Raw genomic sequence first — 23,139 nt, 5'->3', positions numbered from 1 at the left:
TTGTTTCCGGTGTTTGTATTGTTATTCTCTCCCACCTCTCTTTTGGAATAAATAGCATATCAGGTTGTTTCATGAATAAAGAATAATTGAAAAATGAAATTATTTAGCCGGATCACTTAATTTGGGTATTCGAATATTCAAGACAATTACGATCCATGAAACCAAACCCATACCAAGGTACATAACCCACACCAATAATGTGCATGCATGTGACATAAACTTAACTCGTTGATCCACTAACCAGGGAGATATGAAAACAAATTAGCTAAGAAAAATAACACATCATTCTATGATTTGATGCACTCATTTCATTGCGTCAAGGCGGTCGACAAATGTGTTGAACGATTCATCAGGTGTTGACCATGCTGATCCCGACCACCCTGTTAGTCAGCTCCAAACTTAGTCCCGTTACATGTTATGATCTTGTGTTCACACAGAAAGCTCTCCAGGTCTTCCAAGTCTTCCTTATCATAGTGCAACCATGCGAATGCTGCAATCGAGAAGCATTGGTTCAAAAAATGCAAAAGAATCAAGAAAAATTAGGTCATAGAAGATTTAATTATTATTTTACATAAGGTAGTGGTAGATTGTGTAATGTGTGTACCAGGATTAGCGGGGACCGTATCCTTGGTGAAGGTGGAGAAGCCAGCGACCTCGTGAAGGAGGCTGGAGATGCCCGAGGCTGACACAGCGACACAAAGTGCGTGCCAACGGTATGCCATCTGTCGTCGGGCAAAATGGAAGAGGAGATTCACGTCACCACTGGGGCGTTGGTAATCTGGGGCTTGTAGCCGTGTACGACCGCCCCGGGTATCTTGATGGCGCGTAGCGGTGTGTAGTGGTGCATCCTTGGACACGCCGATGGTGTTTAGCTTCATGAGCTTGTTCATCTTCTGTATCACCTCCTTGCCCTTCACAAATGCCCGCCTACATGCAATGCAAGAGAGGCCATAACCATAACAGATTAAGCATAATGTGTATAAAAAGTATATACATATTATCAAGGATCCATCCATCGTAAGATGTGATGTGATAATCCGATACTCGTGCCGACGTGGTCCGTATACTTTCACACGATGAAGAGCATGATATCATGGGCGAGCATATGGGTGATCAGAGTGTAGTGGTGGAACTTGATGACAATTCTCGAGGGGGAGAGAAGACAATGTATGCATAAACGCTAAGAAATCTTGGATTTTGAAGCCAATAATTAGGGGTACACTTAAGAGTTTTCCTAGAGTAGGAGGCAATGACCCCTTTAGCAACCATGAAGCTCCGCTATTGCAGGAGTGTACTACGACCAGTAGTAAGCCTGGTCGTGGATGGACTTGCCTGGCTTTGAATTGAGGACAGTCTCACGGATGCCGTTGTTGGGGTTGTTCAGTGAGGAGATGACCATGTTTTAGTCATGGCCATCGAATATGTTGGTGTGTAGGCCCATCGATAGTGTTACAATATATTTCTCCATGTGCGGTGTTGGTAATTGATGACAATCCCTATGGACTAAGGTTGCTTTGAGTTTTACTTCAAGGCTTTTCCATAGGAATTTGTTAATGTGCATTTTTTGGTTTCAAGGAGTTTATATGATGACCAAGGTGGCATTCAAGGATTTATCCAAAGATTGGTCATGTGAGAGTTGAGCTTATTGCAAGCATGTCTTGAATAAGAAGATTGTGTGAACATTCATGTTTACCTTCAAGACATCATCTTTATGAAGAGAATATAAAAGACAATGTTGATCAAGAAATAAGTACAAAGAGTGGATTCAAGTAGATAAACACACAAAGCGTAGAAGATGTATCGTGTGGGATCAAGTGATCTCACAGTATGGTAAGCATTCTCCATTGTGCTTTGTGTAGTAACCCATGATCTTTTTGTACGGTAGTTCTATGAGGGGTTGGGTAATTTTCCATGGGCTTGCATAAAGAGGGAGATCTCATATATCCCATGGAGGATGACATGAAGTGGTGACCGTCTTCAAGGTTGTGTTGTACAAGTTCAGGCAGAGCATCACGAAGATATCATATGCTTGAAGTTTGTCGTCCATTATGGTCATAATGGGCATGTGAATATGTGCCCAATAGAGGCTCACCGATAGTGGAGTATGGGGGCAATGTACTAGTCTTCATTGAGTTAGCGCAAGCAAGAAAGGTGGTCCATCTTGAAGAGGATAAGATCGTCACCATCGAGTTCAAGTGTACTCTGCGCAAGGCAAAGGCATGTCCTTGATAGGTTTTTTATTTTACCGGTCTCATGGTGTGTGGGGACCCCGACTCATAAGTCGTGATCATAGAATGTACATGCATAGTGATCCCAGATATCAATGCTCACTGAACACACAGAAACTGAATAACAAGAGTCTTACATCCATTACGTACCGTTTATTCAAATATGGTCTTCATGGCCAAGATTTCATATATTTGCAGCTGAAAATCTTCATAGGTAGCTTGAACCCATGCCATTTTCCTTAACCCTACATGCATTCTCATTGGGAAGCATCCTAGCTCGCTTGAACATCACCAAGGTATTCTTCATCATATCATGTTCTCTCATGCCTGGTCAATGAAATAACTAGTGGCATGCCAGTGAGTACTTTGAATGTACTCACAAGCAACCCATGTTGTGGAACAAGGCAATAACAATGCATGATACTGTTGGAAATATGCCCTAGAGGCAATGATAAATAGTTATTATTATATTTCCTGTTTAAAGATAATCGTTTATTATCCATGCTATATTTGTATTGAATGAAAACATATATACATGTTTGGATAAATAGACACAACAATGTCCCTAGCAAGCCTCTAGTTGGCTAGCCAGTTGGTCAAGGATAGTCAAGGTTTTCTGACTATGTGCAAAGTGTTGTTGCTTGATGACTGGATCACATTATTAGGAGAATCATGTGATGGACTAGACCCAAACTATGAACGTAGCATATTGATCATGTCATTTTATTGCTATTGTCTTCTGCGTGTCAAGTATTAGTTCCTATGACCATGAGATCATATAACCCACTGGTACCGGAGGGATGCCTTGTGTATCAAATGTCACAACGTAATTGGGTGACTATAAAAGTGCTCTACAGGTATCTCCGAAGGTTTCCGTTGGGTTAGTATGGATCAAGACTGGGATTTGTCACTCCGTGTGACGGAGAGGTATCTCTGGGCCCTCTATGTAATACAACATCACACACATGCCTTGCAAGCAATGTGACTAAGTGTAAGTCACGGGATCTTGTATTACAGAACGAGAAAAGAGACTTGCCGGTAACGAGATTGAAATAGGTATGCGGATACCGACGATCGAATCTCGGGCAAGTAACATACCGAAGGACAAAGGGAATGACATACGGGATTGCGTGAATCCTTGACACTGAGGTTCAACCGATAAGTTATTCGGAGAATATGTAGGATCCAATATGGGCATCCAGGTCCCGCTATTGGATATTGACCGAGGAGTACCTCAGGGCATGTCTGCATAGTTCTCGAACCCGCAGGGTCTGCACACTTAAGGTTCGGCGATGTTTTAGTATAGTTGAGTTATATGTGTGGTTACCGAATGTTGTTCGGAGTCCCGGATGAGATCGCGGACGTCATGAGGGTTTCCGGAATGGTCCGGAGACAAAGATTGATATATAGGATGACCTCATTTGATAACCAGAAAGTCTTCGGCCATTACCGGGAATGTACCGGGAGTGACGAATGGGTTCCGGATGTTCACCGGGGGGGGGGGGGGGGGCAGCCCACCTGGGGGAAGCCCATAGGCCTTAGGGGTGCCGCACCAGCCCTTAGTGGGTTGGTGGGACAGCCCAAGAGGCCCTATGCGGAGGAGATAAGAAATCAAAGGAAAAGAAAAAAAAAGAGGTGGGAAGGAAGGGAAGGACTCCACCTTCCAATCCTAGTTGGACTAGGATTGGAGGTGGACTCCTCCACCTCCTTGGCCGGTGGGCTCTTGGGGTCTTGGACCCCAAGGCAAGTCTCCCCACCCCTCCTCCTATATATAGTGAAGGTCTAGGGCTGATTTGAGACAATTGCCACGACAGCCCGACCACAAAACATCACGGTTTTTCCTCTAGATCGTAATTCTGCGGAGCTCGGGCGGAGCCCTGCAGGAGTAGATCCTTCACCACAACCGGAGCGCCGTCATGCTGTCGGAGAACTCATCTACTTCTCCGTCTTGTTTGCTGGATCAAGAAGGCCGAGATCATCGTCGAGCTGTATGTGTGCTGAACGCGGAGGTGCCGTCCGTTCGGCACTAGATCGGAGCGAATCATGGGACGGATCGCGGGACGGTTCGTGGGACGGTTCGCAGGGCGGATCGAGGGACGTGACGACGTTCCACTACATCAACCATGTTTCTTAACGCCTCCTGCTGTGCGATCTACAAGGGTACATAGATCGAAATCTCCTCTCGTAGATGGACATCACCATGATAGGTCTTCGTGTGCGTAGGAAATTTTATGTTTCCCATGTGACGTTCCCCAATAGTGGCATCATGAGCTAGGGTCATGCGTAGATGTTATCTCGAGTAGAACACAAAGGGTTTTGTGGACGGTGATGTTCGATTTACTGCCCTCCTTAATCTTTTCTCGATTTAGTGGTATTGTTGGATTGAAGCAGCCGAGACCGACATTATTCGTACGCTTACGAAAGACTGGTTTCATCGATTGACATGCAACCTCGTTGCATAAAGATGACTGGCGGGTGTCTGTTTCTTCAACTTTAGTTGAATTGGTTTTGACCGAGGCGGTCCTTGGAGAGGTTAAATAGCAATTTGCACATCTCCGTTGTGGTTTTTGCGTAAGTAAGATGCGATCTACTAGATACCCATTGCAACCACATAAAACATGCAACAACAATTATAGGACGTCTAACTTGTTTTTGCAGGCTATGCTCGTGATATGATATGGCCAATGACGTGATATGAAATATTGGATGTATGAGATGATCATGTTGTAATAGTTAATATCGACTTGCACGTCGACGGTACGGCAACCGGCAGGAGCCATAGGGTTGTCTTTTAAACTAACGTTTGTGCTTGCAGATGCGTTTACTATATTGCTAGGACATAACTTTAGTAGTAATAGCATGAGTAGCACGACAACCCCGATGGCGACACGTTGATGGAGATCATGGTGTGGCGCCGGTGACAAGAAGATCGTGCCGGTGCTTTGGTGATGGAGATCAAAAAGCACATGATGATGGCCATATCATGTCACTTATGAATTGCATGTGATGTTAATCCTTTTATGCACCTTATTTTGCTTAGAACGTAGGTAGCATTATGAGGTGATCTCTCACTAAAATTTCAAGATGAAATTGTGTTCTCCCCGACTGTGCACCGTTGCTACAGTTCGTCGTTTCGAGACACCACGTGATGATCGGGTGTGATAGACTCAACGTTCACATACAACGGGTGTAAAACAGTTGCACACGCGGAACACTCGGGTTAAGCTTGACGATCCTAGCATGTGCAGACATGGCCTCGGAACACATGAGACCGAAAGGTCTATCATGAATCATATAGTTGATATCATTAGCATAGGGATGCTTACCACTGAAACTATCCTCAACTCACGTGATGATCGGACTTGAGCTAGTGGAATTGGATCATGAACCACTCAAATGACTAGAGAGATGTACTTTTTGAGTGGGAGCTTAGCAAGTAATTTGATTAGTTAAACTTTAATTATCTTGAACATAGTCTAAGTCCACTTTGAAAATATTTTTGTTGTAGATCAATGGCTCACGCGACAGCCACCCTGAATTTTAATACATTCCCAGAGAAAGCTAAGTTGAAAGATGATGGAAGCAACTTTGTAGTCTGGGCTCGTAATCTTAAGTTGCTCCTGCAAGCTGGGAAGAAGGATTATGTCCTTAATGCTGCGCTAGGAGATGAACCATCCGCCGCGGCTGACCAAGATGTTAAGAATGCTTGGTTAATGCGCAAGGAGGACTACTCAGTAGTTCAATGTGCAGTCTTGTATGGCTTAGAGCCGGGACTTCAACGTCGCATTGAGCGTCATGGATCATATGAGATGTTCCAGGAGTTGAAGTTTATCTTTCAGAAGAACGCCCGGATCGAGAGGTATGAGACCTCAGATAAATTCTATGCTTGCAAGATGGAGGAGAATTTGTGTGTCAGTGAACATGTGCTCAAAATGTCTGGGTACTCAAACCGTCTAGCTGAGCTGGGGATTGAACTCTCGCAAGAGGCTATCGCTGACAGAATTATTCAATCATGGCCACCAAGCTATAAGGGCTTTGTATTGAACTACAACATGCAAGGGATGAACAAGTCACCCGGCGAGTTATTCGTGATGCTGAAAGTCGCAGAGTCAGAACTCCGTAAAGAGCATCAAGTGTTGATGGTGAATAAGACCAGTAGTTTCAAGAGAAACGACAAAGGAAAGAAGGGTAATTCAAAGAAGTGCGGCAAGCCTGTTGCTAATCCGACGAAGAAACCCAAAGCTGGACCTAAGCCTGAAACAGAGTGCTATTATTGCAAGGGTATGGGTGATAATCCACAAGTGTAGGGGATCGCAACATTTTCGAGGGTAGAGTATTCAACCCAAATTTATTGATTCGACTCAAGGGGAACCCAAAGAACATTCTCAAGTATTAGCAGTTGAGTTGTCAATTCAACCACACCTGAAAGATTTAGTATCTGCAACAAAGTATCAGTAGCAACGTAGTATGATAGCAGCAGTAGCAACAGTAACCAGTAGCAACAAAGTGACAACAGCAGCAACAAAGTAACAACAGTAGTGACAGAGTAACAGTAGCAGGAGTGACAGGAGTAGCAGCAAAGTAACGTAGCAAGGACTAGTAGGAAAAACACGTAGGCATTGGATCGGTGATGGATGATTATGCCGGATGCTATTCATCATGCAACAGTTATAACACGGATCAAGAACATACATATATTGACGAGAACATAATAGGTTTAGATCTGAAATCATGGCACTCGGGCCCTAGTGACAAGCATTAAGCATGGCAAAGTAGTAGCAACATCAATCTCAGAACATAGTGGATACTAGGGATCAATCCCCGTCAAAACTAACTCGATTACATGATAGATCTCATCCAATCCATCACCGTCCAGCAAGCCTACGATGAGATTACTCACGAATGGTGAAGAGCATCATGGAATTGGCGATGAAGGAAGGTTGGTGATGACGATGGCGACGATCTCCCCTCTCCGGAGCCCAGAACGAACTCCAGATCTGCCCTCCAGAGGAAGAACAGGAGGTGGCGGCGCCTCCGTATTGTAAAACGCAATGAACTCTTCTCCCTAATTTTTTTCCGGACGAAAGGGACTAAATAGACTTGAGGTTGGAGGCGGTGGAGTTTTGTGGGCCCCACAAGCCTGCCAGGCACGACCAGGGGGGCCCGCGCCTGGTGGGCTTGTGGGATCCACGCTCCACTTCCTCTGCTGATTCTTGTGCCAGTATTTTTTTTATATTCCACAAAAATTCTATGTAAATTTTCAGGTCATTCCGAGAACTTTTATTTCTGCGCAAAAACAACACCATGGAAATTCTGCTGAAAACAGCGTTAGTCCGGGTTAGTTCCATTCAAATCATGCAAATTAGAGTCCAAAACGAGGGCAAAAGAGTTTGTAAAAGTAGATACGATGGAGACGTATCAACGCCCCCAAGCTTAAAGCCTTGCTTTTCCTCAAGCAATTCAGTTGACAAACTGAAAGAGACAAAAGAAAAACTTTTACGAACTCTGTTTGATCTTGTTGTTGCAACTATGTCTAACTCATAACCAGAATTTCAGCAAGATCACAAGCTAACCACATAAGCAAATGACATCTAGGTCTCACGGTAAACTTATATCAATGGCATAATCAACTAGCGAGCAAATAATAATAAGTCTCAAACGTCAACACTTCAATCAAAACAATCATGAAGCAGTACGAACAGATGGTATCTCACTAGCTCTTTCTGAGACCGCAAAACAAAAATGCACAACACCTTCAAAGACCAAGGGCTGACTAAACATTGTAATTCAAGGCAAAGAAGATCCAGTCACAGTCATACTCAATCACAGTTAAAAGCAAAGCATTAAAATGACAGAGTTGCTCTCTAGTTGGTGCTTTTATAAGAGGAGGATGACTCAACAGGAACATAAATAGACAGGCCCTGTTGGAATTATGCCCTAGAGGCAATAATAAATATAGTTATTATTATAACTCTTGTATCAAGATAATCGTTTATTATCCATGCTATAATTGTATTGAATGAAGACTCATTTACATGTGTGGATACATAGACAAAACACTGTCCCTAGCAAGCCTCTAGTTGGCTAGCCAGTTGATCAAAGATAGTCAGTGTCTTCTGATTATGAACAAGGTGTTGTTTCTTGATAACTGGATCACGTCATTAGAAGAATCACGTGATGGACTAGACCCAAACTAATAGACGTAGCATGTTGATGTGTCATTTTGTTGCTAGTGTTTTCTGCGTGTCAAGTATTTGTTCCTATGACCATGAGATCATATAACTCACTGACACCAGAGGAATACTTTGTGTGTATCAAACGTCGCAATGTAACTGGGTGACTATAAAGATGCTCTACAGGTATCTCCGAAGGTGTTAGTTGAGTTAGTATGGATCAAGACTGGGATTTGTCACTCCGTGTGACGGAGAGGTATCTCAGGGCCCACTCGGTAATACAACATCACACACAAGCCTTGCAAGCAATGTGACTTAGTGTAAGTTACGGGATCTTGTATTACAAAACGAGTAAAGAGACTTGCTGGTAAACGAGATTGAAATAGGTATGCGGATACTAACGATCGAATCTCGGGCAAGTAACATACCGAAGGACAAAGGGAATGACATACGGGATTATATGAATCCTTGACAGTGAGGTTCAAACGATAAGTTCTTCATAGAATATGTAGGATCCAATATGGGCATCCAGGTCCCGCTATTGGATATTGACCGAGGAGTCTCTCGGGTCATGTATACATAGTTCTCGAACCCGCAGGGTCTGCACACTTAAGGTTCGATGTTGTTTTATGCGTATTTGAGTTATATGGTTGGTTACTGTGTCATCCTCGACCTTTGCTACAATAATGATTGTAATTAAGCGACACTGATCCCGTGCTAATGATGCCACGTCATTGCAAGTAATATCTATGATCTCGTGTTGGTTGAAACCGAATCAAATTCGAAGCTTTAAAATTAAGTCGAACGAGAACAGAATTCGTTTATTGAAATAATAACTTGGGGAGTTATAAAAATTTCCTCGCAGATTATAATATCAAATCGGGCACTTTAGGAATTATCGGTAAACGCTATATATCGGTAAACGCTATATATTTAATATCAAATAGGGCACTTGGGGAGTTATATTTAGGAATTGAATAAGATAAATAAAGGAAATATAGTAAATGTAAAAGAAATAAATAACAGAAAGAAGTAAAAGTATATAGAGTAAACTATAAGAGATAGTAAATAAAATTAGGTGCTAAAAGGACTTAGAAATAATAGAAAAAGAAAAGCTAAAAAAAAACAAAAAAAAAGGGACCCCCACCCCGTGGCCTAGCTGGGCCAAGAGGCCCAACCGACCAGGCCCCCGCGCCCCCTCCCTCAAACCCTAGCGCCCCCCTGGCGAGGGAGCCCCTCCCTGGCTCGCTCCCTCCCCTCCCATTAGCCGCCGCCACTCCCCACGCTCCCCCTCTCGGCCCCCCTTCTCCCACCCCACGACACAGCCCCCCACCTCTCTCTCCCGTAACACCCTTTCCCACCCCAGGCTCGCCCCTCTCCCACCTCGAGCACCAGCCCCCCCCCCCCACGGCCTCCTCCTCCCTGGCCGGCGAGCTCCCCCACCGGCCCTCCTCTCCACCTCCTCCCCTCCCGCCGGCGGCCCCCCTGCCTCTCCTCACCGAGAAACCCCCCTCCCGTCGGGTCCCTCCCGCCGGCGGCCCCCAGATCTCCCGCTGGTCGAGGCCCCTTGTTCACCCCGCGGCACCACCCCCCTGGAGACCGACCACAGGAGCCCCGCCGGCCGAGCCCCTCCCCGTCGGCGGCTCCATCCCGGGGGCCCTCCTCATCGGGGCCCCTCTCGGCAATAGCTCGCCGGCACGACCTCTCCGGTGACCGGCATCATCATCACCACCTCCGGGAACGCCTCCACGCCTTCTCCTCCGCCCCTTCCCGCGAACTCTGGCTTCACCGGCCCCTCCCGTCAACGTCGGTGAGCCCCTCCTCGGGCTCCTCCCACCGCCGCGTTCCCCTCACCGCCCCGGTTCCGTTCCGGCAAACGGGACCCCGATCCGTCAACGGTAGACTCCGGTAGGAAGGATTGAACATTTGGTTCTTCTATGTTGAGTTAGCACAGAGTTGTGTTCTCCGTTGACAGACAGAGATGAGAGTGTGTTGAGTTAAAAGAAAAAGAAATATATGTATTGCGTATGTATGTATGAGATGCGTTGTATGTATTTGCGTATGCGGATATTTGGAGGAATACGATATTTGCACGGTTATGTATCTGTAAAAAAATGAGTAAATAGCCTTAGGTCACTTACCGGTGGGGCCAACGCACCCGCTGTCTATGACAGGGAGGCCCCACGCGATAGTTAAAATAAAAATAAAAATATATGTTTTTATTAAATAAATAAATAAATAGATATAATAATTAATTTATGAGTTAATGAATTAGTTAAATAGATATATTAGTTAAATTAATTAATTAGAATAATTAGAATATGACACGTGGGTCCCCCACTAAATTAATCTGATTAATTAATAATTAATCTTAATAACAACTTGTGCCTATGACGTTCGGGACCCGCTGGTGAGTTGACCAGTCAACTGCTGATGCCAGCCTGACATCGCGATGATGTCATAATAGGATTTTATTAAAATAATTAAATCTGTTTTTAATTCCTAATTGTTGAATAAAACTTTAAAAATTAATATTAAATAATCCGTAAGTCAGATCAAAATAATTTCAACATGAAAGTTGATCAGCAGAACGAGACGAACTCGGATACACGATCCATTCGTCTGTCACGCGTCCCTAGCATAGCAAACATGGAACATTTCCATCGTTTCCAGTATTACCGGTAGTAGCCCGAGACCCGGAAAAATATCGTCACATATTCTTCCGACCCCTCTATGACGGATGTTGCTGCGTTAGCTCATGTCTAGCCTGCATCTTTCCATGTCATGCTTTGTGTTGCATGGGTGCTATTATTTATTGTTTCTTCCCCCTCTTCTTACCGGTAGACCTCGAGACTGACGCTGCTGCCGGGTACATCTACGACCCTGCCGATCAGTCCTTTGCCGCAGAGCAGCAAGGCAAGCAAACTCCCCTTGATCATTCCTATATCGCCTATGTCTTTCTTCCTACTGCTTGCATTAGTATGTTGCTACTGTTGTAGTTAGCTCCTATATCTGATGCATAGCCTATTTTTGATGAACTGCTACTTTCAGTCCTGTACCTTTAACCTGCTTAGTATAGGTGGAGCAGTCATCCCCTCTGACCCCGTAGTTCAGTTGCCCCGCTTGTTTTCAAATCTCGATCTCTGATCGACGAGCCAGACCCGACACAGCACATTCACCCCCTTCGTTGTACGAGCTACAGAGATACTATCGGGTACCGAGGGTGACACCTCACTAAGTACTCCTGATGATATCTTTGTAGTATAGCTAGTCGGTCGTGGTTATCGAGGGTGATTCCTCTTTCACCATTCAGATGACGTCTCTGTCGTGCCACCCCGCGAGTGTGGGACCCCCGAGGGTGATTCCTCTAAGCCCACCTTGACGGGTACATCGTTCGGAATCCAACGAGGGTGATACCTCTGGTTCCCCCGATGTTACAACCACACAGTTACTCGACCATGTTTCTGGGATCATTGGTGATTAGTTGTAAGACGGGTGGATTCCCGTGAGACTGTGTTGCTGGCCTAATTAAAATGCTAATGGATTTGGGTATTTGATCTGGGTTGGTCGGAGACCTTTTCACACTAACCGGCTACGCGGGAAGAATTATGGGTACTCGGTGTCGCGGTATCAGCCGAAGCTTTTCAGATGGCAGCAATGTAGCGGCGCGCGCGTGAGTGGTCCCAAGATGCATCACGCTTGTGATTAAGGGATGCTAGGACTGACGTCGGCCGCCCACGCCACGTGCAGGAGCGTGAAGGGGAACTGGGCCCACGAACCCTTTGTGCTTAGGATTTAGACCGGCGGGCTGGCCTCTCTGATTAGTCTTAGGTGGGGCTGCGACGTGTCGATATTCCGAGGCCGGGCAGGACCCAGAAAAGTATGTCCGGCCAGAGTGTTATCGAGCGTGACGGGACATGTGGTGCACCCCTGCACGGATGAAAATTAACTATTCGGATAGCCGTGTCCACGGTTACAGGACGACTTGGAGTTGTGCCCCGATCTTTTACAACTACAATTGTTACTTAACTGGAGTTAGTTTGCCTCGGGATTGCTTCCTCGCAGGGAGTCGAGGGAGGATCTTTAGGTGTGACCTCACTTTAATATTGCTGCAACAATATGATTATTAACGTGTTACCCCTGTTCTACTCTCGTCTATTGCTGCAAGACCCCTGAAGATGCTAGTCTTGATAGGACTAGGCCTTCTCTCTCTATTCTCGCATTGCTGCAATCAGTCCACATATAACTCCCCCCTTCTTTGATACTGATGCATAATTAGAATAGTTCTGATGTAAGACTTGCGAGTACTTTGGATGAGTACTCACCGCTGCTTTGCTCTCCCCTTGTCCCCTTGATCCGTTGCTGCGACCAGATGATGGAGCCCAGGAGATGGAGGTCCCCGCCACCGACGACTGCTACCCCGACGGTGCCTACTACTACGTGGAGGCCGCTGATGATCAGGAGTAGTTAGGAGGTTCCCAGGCAGGAGGCCTCGCCTCGTTCGATCGTTGTATCTTTTGTGCTAGCCTTCTCTAAGGCACCCCATGTTTTATGTCTGTACTCAGATATTTGTTGCTTTCGCTGACTCGTGTGTTTATCGAGCTTTCGTATTCTAGCCCTCGAGGCCCCTGTCTTGTAATATGAAGCTGATGTTATTTTATTTGTGTCTAGAGTTGTGTTGTGATATCTTCCCGTGAGTCCTTGGGTTGATCGTACACATTTGCGTGTATGATTAGCGTATGATTAAATCGAGGGCGTCACAAGTTGGTATTAGAGCCAACTGCCTGTAGGTAGCCCCCTTTCCAACTCCTTGGCTGAAGTTGAGTCTAGTGTTTGAAAAACTTTACTAACAGTGATGTTGTGGCTTACGGGCCCACATCTCAATTGGGTGGTATTAGTATCTTTTACTCCTTTCCTATACTCTGGGCTCTACTTTCTCTTCTCTTTCGGGTCAAAGATTTTACTAACTCTAACATTAGGTTCTCGAATCACATCGATCCGGAGCGCTGGACTATCTACTCTTTTTCTCCTGAATATGTGTTACACACACTGTCATTGACATCCGTCAATCTTATTTTCAGATGCGTCCCGCAAGACAGCACGTGCGCCTGACACAGGCCACCGAGACGACTGGGTTCCCGACCATTTTGGTCGATCTCCTGACCAGGCTGGGATATCGCTGGTATCCCGAGTACACGGTGTTCGAGGATTTCCGCGAGTACAACTAGTACCAGTACCAGGCTGAGGTTCGCATCTTCGACCAGAGGGGCGGCGAGACCCTCGAGCGCCGCGTGTTCTGTGGTATTTGAGTGTCGGTCGAGATGGCCGTCCATGATGCAGCCTACATCGCCATCACCCGTCTCCGTGGAGCGTACCCTCACCTGGAGGAGAGCCCTTTCAGATACATCCCGCATGCTCCTGTTGGGGATGAGACTGGGTCTGATCTCACTGCCTACGCTTCTGACGTTCGGGAGCGCAGCGACCGTTCCTACGTCGCTGTCTGCGCCCCCTACGTGACGCGTCGCTATGACGCGCGGGTTCTAGTGCAGTACACTGAGGCAATGGATCGTGCTCTCCGAGCTCTGACTATGGAGCTGTATGCTACGCGCGCTCGTCTTTACGACGCGTTGACAGAGCTGCAGCCATCACACTATCCGAGGGTTCCACCTATGCGCATCCGTGAGCCGAGCAGGACAGAGCTACCATCAGCTCTCGACTGGACTGATGTTGGGGGTAGAACCCCTGCACTTGGACCTCAGCTACTCGACTGGATGCGGTACCCTCACCAGAGTCACAACGGGATACAGGGTCCTGTCCCTACCTTCTATCACCGCCAGCTACCAGGATTCGATCGTCCTCTCGGACGTTGATGTAGCCTTATCGCTACATCTCGTTGTGGTACTCTTCCACCGCGTGCCTGCGCGCCGCCTAGTGAGTCCAGGGTATCGTCTAATGCGTCTGGGCTATCGCCAAATTTCGAATTTGTAATCGTTAGTCTGTAATCGAACTTATGTATGGGTCTCTATGTCGAACTCAACTATTATGGAGTATCTATCGCATTTCCCTTGCATTATGCTTAACCACTTCATGAATGCGTGCGATGCCTTTCAATTACTTTAATGCTAAACTATCCCTGCTAAATATTTAACAGGATGGTTAGACCAGCTGGCCGCCCGCGTGGCCCTGCCAACGATGCACCACCCCGCCTCCTGAGTATATGGCGGGGATGATCCAACAGTTTGAGCTGAACCGCCAGTTTATGCAAGGGCTCATGGATTAGTTCCAAAGGCCGAACATGAACCAACCACAAGGCGTGACACTGCAAGACTTCTGCCGTCTCAACCCTGCGATCTACCACAGCTCAACTCAGCCTCTAGATGGTGATGACTGGCTCCGTGACATTTCCTATGAGCTGGAGTCTGCCAATGTGCCCCTGGCGAGCTATGTCAACTTTGCCGCCTACTTTCTGAAGGGTCCCGCTGCTCAATGGTGGGACAGCCACAAGCACTCTCAGCCCGATGGAACTATCATCACTTGGGCAGAGTTCAAGGCTGCTTTCCGTGCTCGATACATTCCCCAGGGAATCATGGACCGGAAGAAGCGTGAGTTCCGCAACTTGGTCCAGGGCAACAAGACTGTGGATGCTTATCAGTTGCGACTGATGCATGCAGGCAGGAGAAGTTCCGTGAAGGCCTCCACCCTGATATCAAGCTGACACTCCTCGTTCAGGACTATGCTGACTTTGCCACCCTGGTGAACAAGGCTATTCAGGTTGAGACTGGTCTGCAGGAATACAAAGATAGCAGCAAGCGCAACCGTGACATGGGCTCATCTTCGGGCTCATCTGCACAGAAGCGGAAGATCTGGATTCCCAACAACATGTACCATGCACCTGCTCCTACTCCGAGGCCGTCCTATGCTGCACCTCGCCTGCCTCCTCCACCACCTAGGCAGCCGAGGCTTCCATCTCCATCGCCTCGAGTTCCTCCTTCCCGCCCTGAGGACGGGTTGTGCTTCAAGTGTGGCCGTCCAGGTCACCATGCTAGAGACTGCAGGCAGAATCCGAATCAGCTGGCACTTCCAGCAACTGGCAGTGGCAACAACCAGAACCGCAACTTCAACACTAAGCCTGCTTATGTTCGTGGTCAGGCCAACAACATTGATATGGGTCAAGCTCAAGACCAGCCTGCTACCGTGATGGGTACACTTCTCGTTAACTCAGTACCTGCTTCTGTATTGTTTGATACAAGAGCATCGCATTCCTTTATGTCGGAAAATTTTGCATACATGCATGACATTAGGAGCGAAGAGATGAACATCCCGATAGTGGTAAACACCCCTGGGGGCGAATGCCGAACCTCTGTGGTTTGCCCCCATGTTCCAGTTGAAATTGAAGGATTAGAATTCCTTGCCAACCCCATCCTACTAAAGTCATCCAACATTGATCTCATATTGGGGATGGACTGGTTGAAAGCTCATACGGCATCGATCGTTTGTGCCACCAAGACCGTCCACCTCCTACACCCCTCAGATGAAGTAATAAGCTACCATGCACATCTCGTCCGTAATGCTGAGGCACGACTCTATGCTTTGAATGCATTAAATGCGTCGCCTCTTGAAGGGATTGAAAACATACCAGTGGTCCGAGAATTTCAAGATGTCTTTCCAGAAGAACTTCCGGGGATTCCCCCTGCTCGAGCTGTCGAGTTTGTCATTGACTTGGTACCCGGTACCACTCCTATTGCCAAGCGTCCTTATAAAATGCCACCACATGAACTCCTTGAACTTAAGCAAGAAATTGACAACTCGCTCCGTCTGGGTTTCATCCGTCCGAGTTCCTCTGCTTGGGGAGCACCTTCTCTCTTTGTTAAGAAGAAGGATGGGACAAATCGATTGGTCCAAGACTATCGTCCTATCAACCAGGCCACTATTCAAAACAAATATCCTCTCCCTCGGATAAATGATTTGTATGATCAACTTGCTGGTTCCACCGTCTTCTCTAAGCTCGACTTGAGATTGGGATACCACCAGATCCGTGTTCGCAAGGAGGATATTCCAAAGACCGCCTTTGTTACTCGATATGGATCATACGAGTACACCGTCATGTCCTTCGGCTTAACCAATGCACCGGCAACCTTCTCTCGATTGATGAATTATATATTCATGGACTACCTCAACAAATTTGTCGTGGTATATCTGGATGATATTCTGGTGTTTTTGAAGAACAAAGAAGAGCATGCTGAACATCTTCGTCTTGTACTGGATAAGCTTCGGGAGCATAAACTGTATGCGAAGTATTCCAAATGTGAGTTCTGGCTAGACGAAGTGACTTACCTTGGTCATGTGATTTCCAAGGATGGTATTGCGGTCAACCCCGAACGAATTCAAGCTATTCTTGACTGGACTCCCCCGAAGAATGTCAAGCAAGTCAGAAGTTTTCTCGGACTCGCCAGCTATTGCCGTCGATTCGTCGAGAACTTCTCCAAGATTGCGAAGCCCTTAACCAACCTGCTTCACAAAGGTGTTAAGTATGAATGGACTGATAAATGCCAGGAAAGTTTCCAGGCACTCAAGGACAAACTGACGTCCGCTCCAGTATTTGCTCCTCCAGATACGAAAAGGGATTTCGTCATATACTGTGATGCTTCTCGTCAAGGAATAGGTTGTGTCCTAATGCAGGATCGCAAGGTGATCGCTTATGCTTCATGTCAACTGTGTGCTCATGAAGAGAACTACCCAGTTCATGATCTCGAGCTTGCCGCAGTCATTCATGCATTGAAGGAATGGCGACAATACCTTGTCGGTAATCGCTGTGAAATCTACACCGACCATCAAAGTTTGAAGTACTTGTTCACTCAACCAGAGCTGAACCTGCGTCAACAAAGATGGATGGAGCGTATAGAAGATTTTGACTGTAGTATATCATATACCCCTGGCAAGGCTAACGTAATGGCTGATGCCTTAAGTTGCAAGTCATACTGCAACCACCTCCAGGTTCATCAGGTTCACGATCGTCTGCAAGAGGAGTTCCGCAAGCTGAACCTCCACATTGTTCCTCAGGGTTACCTTGTTCCCCCTCCTGAAGATTGTCAAAAGATGAACCTTCCTGTTGTTAATCAGGGTTCCCTCAGTAACCTAGTGGTTGAACCAGATCTTGTGAGCTCCATAAAGAATATACAAGACTTTGACGATGATGTCGACAGGATTAAGAGCTATATTGCAAAGGGTAAGCCCTCCTTTTTCACTGTTGATGAAGGTGGCGCCTTGTATTTCAAGGGTCGCCTATTCGTCTCAAATAAGAAGGAAAATCTCAGGATGACTGGGAAGGTGATGGAAGAAGCTCATGACACACCATTGTCTATTCATCCGGGTAGTACCAAGATGTACAAAGACATCCGGCAAAGATTCTGGTGGCCCAATATGAAACAAGACATTGCACGCTATGTGGCAGAATGTGATATATGCCGGCGTATCAAAGCAGAACACCAAAAGCCTGCTGGAACTTTGCAACCTATCTCTATTCCCGAGTGGAAATGGGACCACGTTGAAATGGACTTCGTCACTGGTTTTCCCAGATCCCAGAAAGGTAATGATGCTATTCTTGTCGTCATTGATCGACTGTCCAAAGTTGCACATTTCCTGGCCATCAAAGAAACGATTAATGCTAGTCAGCTGGCAGATCTTTATATGTCAAGAGTTGTTTCACTTCACGGTATTACGTTGGTAATCAGTTCGGACCGTGGCAGCTTGTTCACTTCAAAATTCTGGGAAAGTTTTCAGAAGGCTATGGGGACTCATCTGTCCTTCAGCGCTGCATTTCATCCTCAATCCCAGGGACAAGTTGAACGAGCCAACCAAATTCTCGAGGACATGCTTCGAGCTTGTGTCATTTCTTTCGGTAAGAAATGGGAGGAATCTCTCCCGTATGCCGAGTTCTCTTACAACAATAGCTATCAAGCTAGTCTGAAGACGGCCCCTTTCGAAGTATTGTATGGGCGAAGGTGTCGGACTCCTCTGAATTGGTCAGAAACTTGGGAACGATCACTCTTCGGTCCGGATATTATTCAACATGCCGAAGATCAAGTCCGCATTATTCATGAGAATCTGAAGGCTGCTCAGTCTCGTCAGAAGAGTCAGTATGACCGTCATCATCAAGATATGGTCTATCAACCTGGCGAAAAGGCTTATCTTCGTGTCACACCAATGAGAGGTGCACACCGTTTCGGAATCAAGGGCAAGTTAGCTCCTCGTTATATTGGTCCTTTCACTGTTCTCGAAAGGCGTGGAAGAGTGGATTATCAATTGGAACTGCCGGCGAACCTTTCTCAGGTCCACGATGTCTTCCATGTTTCTCAGCTCCGTCGCTGCTTCAAGGACCCTATTCGAGCAGTGGATCACGATATGCTTGAGCTACAACAAGACCTCTCTTATAAAGAGCATCCGGTCCGCATTCTCGACCAAGCTGAACGTAAGACTCGTCGCAAGGTCACCAAGTTCCTTAAGGTGTAGTGGTCAAATCACTCTGAAGATGAAGCCACTTGGGAACGCGAGGATCATCTTCGTGATGAATACCCCGGGCTCTTTCCCTCTACCTCTTAATTCTCGGGACGAGAATTCTTGTTAGTAGGGGAGAATTGTGACATCCTCGACCTTTGCTACAGTAATGATTGTAATTAAGCGACACTGATCCCGTGCTAATGATGCCACTTCATCGCAAGTAATATCTATGATCTCGTATTGGTTGAAACCGAATCAAATTCGAAGCTTTAAAATTAAGTCGAACGAGAACAAAATTCGTTTGTTGAAATAATAACTTGGGAAGTTATAAAAATTTCCTCGCAGATTATAATATCAAATCGGGCACTTTAGAATTATCGGTAAACGCTATATATTTAAAAGTGGATCTTGAATAAGATAAATAAAGGAAATATAGTAAATGTAAAAGAAATAAATAAAAGAAAGAAGTAAAAGTATATAGAGTAAATTATAAGAGATAGTAAATAAAATTAGGTGCTAAAAGGACTTAGAAATAATAGAAAAAGAAAACCTAAAACAAAAAAACAAAAACAAAAAAAAGAAAAGAAAAAGGGACCCCCACCCCCTGGCCCAGCTAGGCCAAGAGGCCCAACCGACCAGGCCCCCGCGCCCCCTCCCTCAAACCCCAGCGCCCCCCTGGCGAGGGAGCCCCTCCCTGGCTCGCTCCCTCCCCTCCCCTTAGCCGCCGCCACTCCCCACGCTCCCCCTCTCGGCCCCCTTCTCCCACCCCACGACACAGCCCCCACCTCTCTCTCCCGTAACTCCCTTTCCCACCCCAGGCTCGCCCCTCTCCCACCTCGAGCACCAGCCCCCCCCCCATGGCCTCCTCCTCCCTGGCCGGCGTGCTCCCCCACCGGCCCTCCTCTCCACCTCCTCCCCTCCCGCCGGCGGCCCCCCTGCCTCTCCTCACCGAGAAACCCCCCTCCCGTCGGGTCCCTCCCGCCGGCGGCCCCCAGATCTCCCGCCGGCCGAGGCCCCTTGTTCACCCCGCGGCACCACCCCCCCTGGAGACAGACCCCAGGAGCCCCGCCGGCCGAGCCCCTCCCCGTCGGCGGCTCCATCCCGGGGGCCCTCCTCATCGGGGCCCCTCTCGGCAAGACCTCGCCGGCACGACCTCTCCGGTGACCGACATCATCATCACCGCCTCCGGGAACGCCTCCACGCCGTCTCCTCCGCCCCTTCCCGCGAACTCCGGCTTCACCGGCCCCTCCCGTCAACGTCGGTGAGCCCCTCCTCGGGCTCCTCCAACCGTCGCGTTCCCCTCACCGCCCTGGTTCCGTTCCGGCAAACGGGACCCCGATCCGTCGACGGTAGACTCCGGTAGGAAGGATTGAACATTTGGTTCTTCTATGTTGAGTTAGCAGAGAGTTGTGTTCTCTGTTGACAGAGAGAGATGAGAGTGTGTTGAGTTAAAAGAAAAAGAAATATATGTATTGCGTATGTATGTATGAGATGCGTTGTATGTATTTGCGTATGCGGATATTTGGAGGAATACGATATTTGCACGGTTATTTATGTGTAAAAAAAATGAGTAAATAGCCTTAGGTCACTTACCGGTGGGGCCAACACACCCGCTGTCTATGACAGGGAGGCCCCACGTGATAGTTAAAATAAAAATAAAAATATATGCTTTTATTAAATAAATAAATAAATAAATATAATAATTAATTAATGAGTTAATGAATTAGTTAAATAGATATATTAGTTAAATTAATTAATTATAATAATTAGAGTATGACACGTGGGTCCCCCACTAAATTAATCTGATTAATTAATAATTAATCTTTATAAAAACTTGTGCCTATGACGTTCGGGACCCGCTGGTCAGTTGACGAGTCAACTGCTGATGCCAGCCTGACATCGCGATGATGTCATAATAGGATTTTATTAAAATAATTAAATCTGTTTTTAATTCCTAATTGTTGAATAAAACTTTAAAAATTAATATTAAATAATCCATAAGTCAGATCAAAATAATTTCAACATGAAAGTTGATCAGCAGAACGAGACGAACCCGGATACACGGTCCATTCGTCTGTCACGCGTCCCTAGCATAGCAAACATGGAACATTTCCATCGTTTCCAGTATTACCGGTAGTAGCACGAGACCCGGAAAAATATCGTCAGATATTCTTCCGACCCGTCTATGACGGATGTTGCTGCGTTAGCTCATGTCTAGCCTGCATCTTTCCATGTCATGCTTTGTGTTGCATCGGTGCTATTATTTATTGTTTCTTCCCCCTCTTCTTACCAGTAGACCCCGAGACTGACGCTGCTGCCGGGTACATCTACGACCCTGCCGATCAGTCCTTTTCCGCAGAGCGGCAAGGCAAGCAAACTCCCCTTGATCATTCCTATATAGCCTATGTCTTTCTTCCTACTGCTTGCATTAGTATTTTGCTACTGTTGTAGTTAGCTCCTATATCTGATGCATAGCCTATTTTTGATGAACTGCTACTTTCAGTCCTGTACCTTTAACCTGCTTAGTATAGGTGGAGCAGTCATCCCCTCTGACCCCGTAGTTCAGTTGCCCCGCTTGTTTTCAAATCTCGATCTCTGATCGACGAGCCAGACCCGACACAGCACATTCACCCCCTTCGTTGTACGACGCTACAGAGATACTATCGGGTACCGAGGGTGACACCTCACTAAGTACTCCTGATGATATCTTTGTAGTATAGCTAGTCGGTCGTGGTTATCGAGGGTGATTCCTCTTTCACCATTCCCGATGACGTCTCTGTCGTGCCACCCCGCGAGTGTGGGACCCCCAAGGGTGATTCCTCTAAGCCCACCTTGACGGGTACATCGTTTGGAATCCAACGAGGGTGATACCTCGGGTTCCCCCGATGTTACAACCACACAGTTACTCGACCATGTTTCTGGGATCATTGGTGATTAGTTGTAAGACGGGTGGATTCCCGTGAGACTGTGTTGCTGGCCTAATTAAAATGCTAATGGATTTGGGTATTTGATCTGGGTTGGTCGGAGACCTTTTCACACTAACCGGCTACGCCGGAAGAATTATGGGTACTCGGCGTCGCGGTATTAGCCGAAGCTTTTCAGATGCCAGCAATGTAGCGGCGCGCGCCCGAGTGGTCCCGAGATGCATCGCGCTTGTGATTAAGGGATGCTAGGACTGACGTCGGCCGCCCACGCCACGTGCAGGAGCGTGAAGGGGAACTGGGCCCACGAACCCTTTGTGCTTAGGATTTAGACCGGCGGGCTGGCCTCTCTGATTAGTCTTAGGTGGGGCTGCGACGTGTCGATATTCCGAGGCCGGGCAGGACCCAGAAAAGTATGTCCGGCCAGAGTGTTATCGAGCGTGACGGGACATGTGGTGCACCCCTGCAGGGATGAAAATTAACTATTCGGATAGCCGTGTCCACGGTTACAGGACGACTTGGAGTTGTGCCCCGATCTTTTACAACTACAATTGTTACTTAACTGGAGTTAGTTTGCCTCGGGATTGCTTCCTCGCAGGGAGTCGAGGGAGGATCTTTAGGTGTGACCTCACTTTAATATTGCTGCAACAATATGATTATTAACGTGTTACCCCTGTTCTACTCTCGTCTATTGCTGCAAGACCCCTGAAGATGCTAGTCTTCGATAGGACTAGGCCTTCTCTCTCTATTCTCGCATTGCTGCAGTCAGTCCACATATAACTCCCCCCCTTCTTTGATACTGATGCATAATTAGAATAGTTCTGATGTAAGACTTGCGAGTACTTTGGATGAGTACTCACCGCTGCTTTGCTCTCCCCTTGTCCCCTTGATCCGTTGCTGCGACCAGATGATGGAGCCCAGGAGATGGAGGTCCCCGCCACCGACGACTGCTACCCCGACGGTGCCTACTACTACGTGGAGGCCGCTGATGATCAGGAGTAGTTAGGAGGTTCCCAGGCAGGAGGCCTCGCCTCGTTCGATCGTTGTATCTTTTGTGCTAGCCTTCTCTAAGGCACCCCATGTTTTATGTCTGTACTCAGATATTTGTTGCTTCCGCTGACTCGTGTGTTTATCGAGCTTTCGTATTCTAGCCCTCGAGGCCCCTGGCTTGTAATATGAAGCTGATGTTATTTTATTTGTGTCTAGAGTTGTGTTGTGATATCTTCCCTTGAGTCCTTGGGTTGATCGTACGCATTTGCGTGTATGATTAGCGTACGATTAAATCGAGGGCGTCACAGTTACCGAATGTTGTTTGGAGTC

At 47.0% G+C, this 23,139-nt stretch overlaps 1 pseudogene; it reads right to left on the bottom strand.

Annotated features, from left to right (window-relative positions):
• Positions 1–303: 303 nt before the first annotated feature.
• Positions 304–1,468, bottom strand: LOC123401005 (annotated as a pseudogene).
• Positions 1,469–23,139: the final 21,671 nt, after the last annotated feature.

Source organism: Hordeum vulgare, chromosome 1H (genome assembly GCF_904849725.1).
Source record: "Hordeum vulgare subsp. vulgare chromosome 1H, MorexV3_pseudomolecules_assembly, whole genome shotgun sequence".
NCBI classification, from domain to species: Eukaryota; Viridiplantae; Streptophyta; class Magnoliopsida; order Poales; family Poaceae; genus Hordeum; species Hordeum vulgare.
The sequence above is the reverse complement of the archived record's forward strand: the minus strand, read 5'-3'. Positions and strand labels throughout refer to the sequence as shown.